The sequence below is a fragment of the Dendrobates tinctorius genome, unplaced genomic scaffold, assembly GCF_039654945.1.
Source record: "Dendrobates tinctorius isolate UK_male_01 unplaced genomic scaffold, ASM3965494v1 ptg000070l, whole genome shotgun sequence".
NCBI lineage: Eukaryota > Metazoa > Chordata > Amphibia > Anura > Dendrobatidae > Dendrobates > Dendrobates tinctorius.
The window spans coordinates 62,446,712-62,456,486 of record NW_027361738.1 but is presented as its reverse complement, the minus strand read 5'-3'; the positions used below and the strand labels follow the sequence as shown (position 1 = coordinate 62,456,486).

The 9,775-nt window shown below is 43.6% G+C and overlaps 1 pseudogene; it reads right to left on the bottom strand.

Moving 5' to 3' along the window:
- Window positions 1–4,379: 4,379 nt before the first annotated feature.
- On the bottom strand, window positions 4,380–5,270 carry LOC141095882 (uncharacterized protein CXorf38 homolog pseudogene; annotated as a pseudogene).
- Window positions 5,271–9,775: the final 4,505 nt, after the last annotated feature.

Here is a 9,775-nt window from a genome sequence, read left to right as displayed (position 1 = left end):
CCACCACTCTCAGCACCACCACCACCTCTCTCATCATCAGCACCACCACCACTCTCATCATCAGCACCACCACCACTCTCATCATCAGCACCACCACCACTCTCATCATCAGCACCACCACTCTCATCATCAGCACCACCATCACTCTCCTAATAGAATTTCCTTCATTTCAGCTTTCAGAGATTGCAGTGAATACATTCGATGAGATCTGTGCAAACGTTTCACTTCCAGAACTGATCAGATAAATGTATAAATTGCAGATAAAAATAAAAATCATTCCAGCTGACTAGATCTGTAGGACTGCAGTGATGGACAGCAGACATTCACACCACTCCTTTCTCAGTATCGCCACACCTCGTGTGAGTGTCTGCTGTCCATCACTACAGTCCTACAGATCTAGATTAATGCCGTCGCTGTGCGACACGGGATAACAGCGATTAAACGGGGTGAGTTGTACATGATCATTGCTTGGCTTCAGGAGGGAGGACTGATAATAATAGTGATCGTCAAGGGTCAGATCCAGGGGCCACTCACCCGGGATGAGGCGGGCGCTGCACACATCGGGCTCTCCTGCGCTGACTGCGCCTCCGCTGCTCCACACTGCGCCCTGCTAGAGGCAGAGCCAGGCTCAAGTGCAGGAATCCTGAGACTGCAGCCCCAGATGAGGAGAAGAAGAGCGCTCCCCTGTGCACATCTGTGTACGGTGTGTGTGTCTGCAGTGTGTGTGGAGTTTAGATCAGGTGTCAGCTACATCTGTATTATGCTACTGTGTATGTATCATAGACACATGGAATATGTACTGTATTCTGAGTGAGTGGTGTATACCTAGTATGTGTGTAAGGAGTATGTGCTATGTGTGTAGTATATATGTGTGTATAGTGTTGAGTGTGCATATACAGTATGTGTCATGTGCACATGGAATATGTACTGTCTGGTTGCATAGCATCTATGTATTATGAGTGTATGGAATATGTAGTGTGTCAGTGTAATGTAGGTGTTATGGGTGTTAGTATTCTTTTATGGTTGTGTTTGTAAACTGTTTCACCATGCAGAATATGTTTCACATGCACAGTATAAACAGGTGTCTGTTATGAGAATGAGGATGATGACGATGATTATTATTATAGGAGTGAATGGGTGTAGATAAAGAAATGATTAGACATTCCCAGACAAAGTTATTTTTGCTTTATTGGTATAACTTACAAAAAATTTAGATGAATACTGTATATTTTGTCTTCTTAAAGTAATATTCCAACTATAACTTTTGTTCATCCTATCAGCTTACTTGTTGTAAAACACTAAAATCAGCTGTAACTCACTCTCCCCAAATCCGGAGCTGCATCTTTGCTGCTGCTCTGATCTATGTTGACAGGCTGCAGCAGTAATGTCATAAATACATCACTTGGATCCAAGGGGTAACTTTTCTCCTTGCGGAGAGTGACGTGTCAAATGTGCCAAGGTGAGGAGACTTTAAAGCCTCAATGCTCCTTTGGGAAATATGCAAATTATCTCTTCAGAGAGGAAGAGGACTAGAACTCTAGTGCCACCTAGAGGAAATAGGATTGCTATAGGTGACACTAGAGTTCTAGGCCTCTTCCTATGTGAATAGACAATTTGCAACTGCAGAACTTGTGACTGCTGCAATCAATCACTTGACTCATTGGTTTTGCTGTTGAAGACTTTATGAGAAAACTGAGCTCAGTGATTAGCTGCAGTAGTCAAAAGTTCTGTATTCCTAAAAGTCTCAGCCTCTCAAACTGTCAAAAATGACCAGAGAAGTGGCTGAGACAAAGTACTGGACCTGGGGAGGGTGAGTAACAGGTGATTTTGTTTCTAACACTGATAAATTGTTATGGGGAAAATAAGTTATAGCTAGACAACTGTTTTAACACTATGGCAGCAGTCAACTTGCCTTTACATGGCTAGGTGCTGTTGCTGTGAACTTTATGGATAGCACAGTGTTAAAATTCTCTTAGGCTAAATTCACATCTGCATTGGAGCATTTGATCAGAAGGCTTCCATGCAGTTTCCATCATTTTTACTAGATTACATTTTTTTTCCAAAAAATGATAGGTACCAAAATGGGTACCTCACAGACCCCTTTTTAAGGCAAAGGGGTATTTCTGGCACCAATGATCTTCTCCACATGAAAGACATATTTCAAAACACTAATATGATACTAGCTTTAAATGGTAGTATGTAATGTACATGCACTACTAGTTGATTTATCCCCTTAAAAAAATGTAACAATGTATATATATTCAAATTTGAAGCTAGTGTTGTCAAGTATATTAACCATTGTTTATCTCCCTCAGCAACAGTGTTTGTTTTCATTCCCAATTTGTTCTCACCTCTTGATTTCGGGCAACAGTTCTTTTGACTTTAACTCTTTTAACTTTAACCAGGTATCAATGTTAAAGGGAATCTGTAACCCCATTTTCGGCCTATAAGCTGCAGCCACCGCCATCGATGTAACCTGAAAGATAAGAAAAACAAGTCAGATTATACTCACCAGGGGGCAGGTGCAGTGGGTGTCGCAGTCTGGCCCGGCGCCTCCCATCTTCTAGAAATTATGTCTTCCTTCTTACTTCTGCTGCGGCTCTGGCACAGGTGTACTTTATCTGCCCTGTTGAGGGCAGAGCAGAGTACTGCAGTGCGCAGGCGCCGGGAGAGGTCAGAGAGGTCCTGTGCACTGCAATACTTTACTCTGCCCTCAACAGGGCAGAGAAAGTACACCTGTGCTGGAGCCACGGCTGAAGTAAGAAGGAGGACGTCATCTGTAGAAGGTGGGAGGAGCCGGACAGCGACACCCATCGGACCGGACCCCCGGGTGAGTATAATCTAACTTATTTATCTTTCAGGTTACATCGGGGGCTTATCTACAGCATTACAGAATGCTGTAGATAAACCCCTGATGGCGGTGGCTGCATCTTATAGGCCAAAAATGAGGTGACAGATTCGCTGTAAAGGCCTCATTCACACATACAGTAAGTATTTTTGATCAGTATTTGTATGCCAAAAACAGGAGGGTCTCCAAAACATAGAACATGTGTCAATCTTTCAATTATAGATTTTCTCTGTTTCTTCCACTCCTGGCTTTGATTTTGAGCGAGGAAAGTGGGTCACCCTCCCAGGGCCGTGGGGTACTCGGTACCGGGCCGGTGTCAGGGGAATGTGTCACAGCGGCGGTGACCCGGTCCGTGGCCCTGGGCGCCCAAATCAATGGTGGTTTGTAGTTAATGGTATGGATTACTTCGTGACGCCACCTGTGGTGTTTGGCAAGCAAGATGTTAAGCCAACGCTGTGTGCAGATCCTCTGGGGCTGATGGTGTGTTGCAGTATAGATGGTGTAGCTCCCCACAGGTGAAGCTGTAACCCCAGGGCAGTGTAATTGCAATAGATGAGGATAGGCGCAGGCGGTGTGAGGAATGCTGGTACCCAGATGTAGCGGTGCTGACGTTGTTGGCGCACAAATGAATGGAAGACACCAGGGCTTGCAGTTCCAAAGCTTTACTCACAGTTCGTGGTACAGACTGGTGCCTGCCTCCGTGCCGTGTCCTCCGGGGCAGAGACTCAATCAACCTCCCGGGCAAGTCAGGATTCTCGTCTCCAACACTCCGCCAACATGTACCTCTCCTGAACAACTCCTCCATTGCGTCTTTTAGTGGGAAGAGCTCCAGTACCATGGTACTCTGAAGTTCCTCCTGTCAGATGTTCCTAACAACTCTACTTGTATGACAGACAGCTGTAGCCTCTCTCGGGGACTCCCTTCTCCAGAGTCCTGGCTCTCTATTCAGTTGCTGTTGTGCCCCAAGTCTTAGATGGGAGTAGTGCATTTACAGCCAACTACTCCACCGGTGTCTGCTGCAGAACCATAAGTGTCCATACAACCTTGGGAACCGGGCCCCAGCCTTGCGCTGAGAACCTATAGGCAGGGTTCCTCTTCCAACCCACGTCTCCTCTCTGTTCTCTCTATTCCTCTTTCCTATGGAAGCTTAGGTTGCAGTTCTACGTCCTTCTCCTTCTGTTCCTTTCCCGTGCCAGCTGGCTCAGATCACTGAGGCAGCTGCAGCACTCCTTCCTCCATCCCTTCCTCCAGGGATCCCCACTCCTCCCGAGTGGCCTCCTTCCTCCCTGACCTTCCGTCAGACTGACTGCCAGACTGAACTGTAATTCTAAACCTTCCAAACCTTTTAAATGGATCTCCACTCCACCCACCTCCCAGCACATCAGTGTTCCATGCAGGGAACCACCAAGGCACTCCTAATGTCTAGGAGGAGAGAGACACCTCACGGTGGATGTGCTGAACTACCCTGCTGTGTGGGATGTGAGTGTTGGAGTGTGGAAAGGAGTTCCCAACTTACCTAGTTGGTGGGGCACTACACCTTAGGAGAAGGTGCAGTACCTCTGTGGCGACTGAGCCTCAGGGGCGCCACAAAGGCCTTCCAGCTGCCGACCTTCTCTATATCCTTTTTAGTCAGTGAACCGTTTTCCTCTCTCTCTAGATACAGGTCTTGGATCAGTTGCTGTTTCATTAGTCTCTCAACCATATATGAGGACAAACTAATATCATAAGTGCTGGAAGGCTGACGAGATGTGGTTCTGCTTTGTAAAGTGACATGGGCTCCATCCATCTCATATATGCCTGAATCTTCTACATTCCAATCCGACACAAGGACCTTCTGCATTTTTTCGCCGTCCCCTACAATGCCAGGCACATGTGTGAATTCAGAAATTAAATTATGCATTTTTTTCCCAAATGTTTTCAACCGCGAAGATGAGACCTTCATATCATAAGCGTGAAACAACTCATTTCTGCACTTTATTACCTCTCTGACCCTCAATATGTTTGATACTCTGAAATGATCACAATTATTTATCAAGTTGAGTAGAGCTGCTGCATCACACTCCTGGGGTCCATTGAAGTGGGCTTGTCCGCGTGGCATATAGACCTTAGCTACTTCCCAGTAATGCGTAGACCACAATGACGGATCGCTGTTTCCCCAGTGTATTTCTCCAGTTTTGTTGTTATGATGTGCTAGGATGATTTTTTTCCACTGAGCACAAACAGGACAAATTGGTACAAACTGCTTGCCTTTTGCCCTGCACTGGCACCTCCTTTGCTTTGATGCAGTGACTCTGTTGGCCAGCTGCTGGTGAAATGCCTGCATCTCCTTATCTATGTATCCCTGCAGGCGGCTCTGCAGCAGCAGCAGGCAGTGCCCGGCCTTCATCCAGTTCTTGTACTCCCTGCAGTTCAGCCTGGCATAAAAACATCAAGTGAATGTTCATTTGCAGAATGATAGTTACAGTGATGCAATGGTTCTCATTCTTGTCCATGTTGGTTACTACAGTTGTACAGTGGCTTATAAATGTTTGGGCACCCCTGGTCAAAATTACTGTTCCTGTGAACAGTTAATCAAGTTGAAGATTAAATGATCTCTGAAAGGCCTGAAGTTAAAGAGGACACATTCCCTTTGTATTTTAGGAAAAAAGTATAGGTATTGTAATTTTTTACATTTTAAAAATTGCAAAAAGGAAAATGGTCAGATACAAAAGTTTAGGCTCCCTTTCAGATTTCTGTGCTCAGATAACTTTGACCATGGTTTCAGACTTTAATTAGCCTGTTAGGGTTATGGCTTGTTCACTGTCATCATTTGGTAAGACCAGATGATGCAAAATTCCCAAGTTTATAAAAACCTAGCCTCCTCTAACCTTGTGCCAAAAAAAACAGCAGCCATGGGTTCTTCTAAGCAGCTGCTTAGCACTCTGAAAATGAAAATGGGGGAGGCCCACAAAGCAGGAGACGGCTATAAGAAGATAGCAAAGAGTTTTCAAGTTGCCTTTTCCTCCATTCAAAATATAATTAAGAAATGACAGTTAACAGGAACAGTGGAGGTCAAGATAAGGTCTGGAAGACCAAGCAAAATTTCAGTGAGAGCTGCTTGTAGGATTGCTAGAGAGGCAAATAAGAACCCCTGCTTGACTGCAAAAGACTTTCAGAAAGATTTAGCAGACTCTGGAGTTGTGGCACATTGTTCTATTCTTCAGAGACACCTGCACAAATATGGCTTTCATGGAAAAGTCATCAGAAGAAAACCTCTCCTGCATCCTCGCCATCCTGCAACATCTCAACAACCAGTAAGCATGGGGGTGGATCAATCATGCTTTGGGTTTGTGTTGCAGCCAATAGCATGGGGAAAATTTCACGGGTAAAGGAAAGAATAGATTCATTGAAATTTCAAGAATTTCTTGATGCAAACATAACACCACCTGTAAAAGCTGATGTTGAAAAGAGGATGGCTTCTACAAATGGATAATGATCCGAAACACACATCAAAATCCACAATAGAGGACCTCAAAAGGTGCAAGCTGAAGGTTTTACAATGGCCCTCACAGTTCCCTGATCTGAACACCATTGAAAATTTGTGGCTAGACCTCAAAATATCAGTGCATGCAAGACGACCCAGGAATCTCACAGAACTGGGAAAATTTTCCAAGGATGAAAATCTCTCAAATAAGAATTGAAAGACTCTTGTCTGGCTACAAAAAGCATTTACAAGCTGTGATACTTTCAAAGGGGGTGCTACTGAGTAATAACCATACAGGGTGACCAAACTTTTGCATTGGTCCATTATCATTTTAGTAATATTTAAAATGTAAAAGATGAAAATATGTACTTTTTTTTGCCTAAGAAAGCAAAGAAAATGTGTCATATTTAACTTTAGGCTGTTTAGAGATCATTTCATCTTCAACTTGTTTAACTGTACACAATAACAGTAATTTTGATGAGTGGTGCCCAAACTTTTACCTGCTACTGTATATGGCCATAAACGTTCAATAAAACTAGTGCAAATGGTGAAGATCAACACTAAATATGAATGCAAGTTTATACTCCTTTCATGAATGATCAATTCTGTAATAGCAAAGTTGACCTCTTTCTAGATGATAACCGTCTGCTATTCGTTGGCTAAAACCATTCCTTGTGAAATTGCACCCGATGATCATCCTTTATGGTTGCCCATTTTCATTAACGTGTGGTCACCTTTAATGCCTGCGGTAAGACTTCCCTTCTTGTTCAAGAGTCACAGTTTGAGAAACCTGGCAATAAAGTTCAGTATGTTGTATTGCTAAGACATTTAATACATGACCCCCATAAGTTAATACATGGAATAATTAGTTGATATAAATGACTTTGATCTTTAATCCAAAAAAAAAGGGGTGACATAAGCTTCTTGGTGGGTGGTAAAAAAAATCTTGTTAATGAGTAATGAGAAATAGGGTAAGAATAAATGTGGGGGCATTAATGGAATAGATCTGTGATATTCATGTCAAGTGACGCCGGGGCCTCTTCCATGCAGGGAGCTTAGTGAATTGTATTTTCTTATTAATGAAGTTCCTAACAAAGTCAAAATAGAGAAGGAGAGATTTCTAGCTCACCGTTATAGGTTCCTATTGAGTCTGAAGCAAGGAGGGCGGCTCTGCAACAGGGCCGGAGATGAGTACAAAAAAGGAAGCTACAGCCCGACGGTGCTACGCCACCTGACCTGCGTACATACTATAGCTAACACTGGCATGGAGGCCTCGGTTTACCATTTGTCCTCAGTTTTATACTTACCTAAATAAAGAAGATTGCTAGTCCATCAGGCTGGAGCATCCTTTCTTGTTCCTAAAACAGCACCAGTGGCTCATTCAGACCTGCATTTATTCCTAATTTAGGCTGTGTGCCCACGATGCGATTTTTAAGCGTTTTTGCCGCGATTTTCAGCGCGAAAACGCTGCGAAAACGTTTAAAAATCTTGTAAATGACGCCCCCCATGCATTCCTATGGCATTCTGCACATGCTGTGCTAATGCTGCGCTTTTTTCCGCGGCGGAATCGCATCGCGGAAAAAATCGCAGCATGCTCATTCTTTTGTGCGGAATCGCAAAGAATTGCCGCGATTCCGCACCCATAGGAATGCATGAGAATCGCTTACTTCCCGCATTTGGCTATGCCCACCATGCGCAAAGTTAAGCGTCTCATGTGCGGTTGGTACCCACGGTGTGGAGGAGAGGAGACTGTCCTCCAGGCCCTGGGTACCATACCCCTGTAAAAAAAAGAATAAAAAATAAAAAATCGGGGTATATTTACCTTCCGACGTCCCGCGCTGCATTCCTGGCCTAAGCGTTCCCAGTAATGCCTTGCGGCAAGGTCCTGTGATGACGTAGTCTCGCGTGACTCTAGCGGTCTTGTGAGATCGCTATAGCAACGCGAGACCAACGTCATCACAGGTCTCGCAAGGCATCGCTGGGAACGCTGAGGCCCGGGATGGCAGCGCGGGACGTCGGAAGGTAAATATACCCCGATTTTTTATTTTTTTATCATTTTTCCATTTTATCTTTTACTATTGATGCCGCATAGGCGGCTTCAATAGTAAAAAGCTGCTCACACTTGTCAAACACTATGTTTGACGAGTGTGACCAACCTGTCAATCACTTTCCAAGCGATGCTTCAAATCGCTTGGAAAGTGCTTGAGAAAATCGAGGCAAAATCGCGAACAGAATCGCGGTGAAATCGCGCTGAAAAAACGCGCGATTTCTGTGAAGGAGTCCGGTTTTCAGTGTGCGTTTTAACACGCAACATGGGCACATAGCCTTACTCCTTCACTGTTCTGATGCTGCAGAAACACAATTATTAATTCTTCATGGTTCTGATCTCTGTTTCTTTTTAGCCCTAATGATTTTCTGATTGAAGCTTGCTATTTAAAGAAGTTGTCCAGAATTAGAAAAACATGTCTGTTTTTTTTTTCCAGAAACAGCGCCACACCTGTCCAGGGGTTGTATTTGGTATTACAACTCAATCCTATTCACTTCAATATCAGACATAACCTATAGACAGCTATGGCAAAACGGGTCTGGAAAAAAAAAAGTAACCATGTTTTTCTGAACAACCCCTTTAGAGCCAGATTGTAATAAATATTTTTTTTTTTCTAATTTGGTTTTGTAATTGTGCATTTTTATTATATTTTTTTCTACATTTAGAGCAAAGCTTTATAGCTTCTAGACAGACCATAAAATAGTGCAGGTTCCAGGTATGTTTATTGACTGATTGTGGAAGATTGTTGTGGACATGCTCTTTGAATCGTGCAGGGATGATGAAGAGGAGAAGACCTGCATCCATTACCTATTGTAAATAGTGGATCCTGTGTTATCTCTCGTTATCTATATTCATTTGCTATAAAAACATATTTTACTCAGTAGAACTTTTTTTTTATTAAAGAGAACCTGTCAGCAGGATTTTGCTAAGTAAGCTACATGCATTGTAAGGTTGGCAGTAATAAACTGATTAAAATCATCAAAGGGGTGAAGAAATCCATCTTGTGGTTCTTGTGTAATCAGTGCTAGAAGTTTGCAGTTAATGATATGCCTGTTTTATGGGACGGGACTGTAGGCAGAGTCTTATCTTCCTGCTCTAGGCCAGAGAAACCAAGGAAGGACCTGCCCACAGGTCACCCCAAAACACAAACATGTTCCTCATCAGAGAGATAGACTGTGCTTCGGGGCAGCCTGTGGGCAGGTCTCTCCTTGGTCTTTCTTGGTTTCTCTACCTTGGAGCAGGAAAATACGACTCTGCCTACAGTCCCACCCTGGAGAACGGGCATCTCATTAACTGAAAATGTCTAACACTGATTACACAAGAACCACAAGACGGATTTCTACACCTCAGGTATCATTTTAATCAGTATAACAGGCCAACATGACAATGTCTGTAGTTTACTTAGCAAAATTCTGCT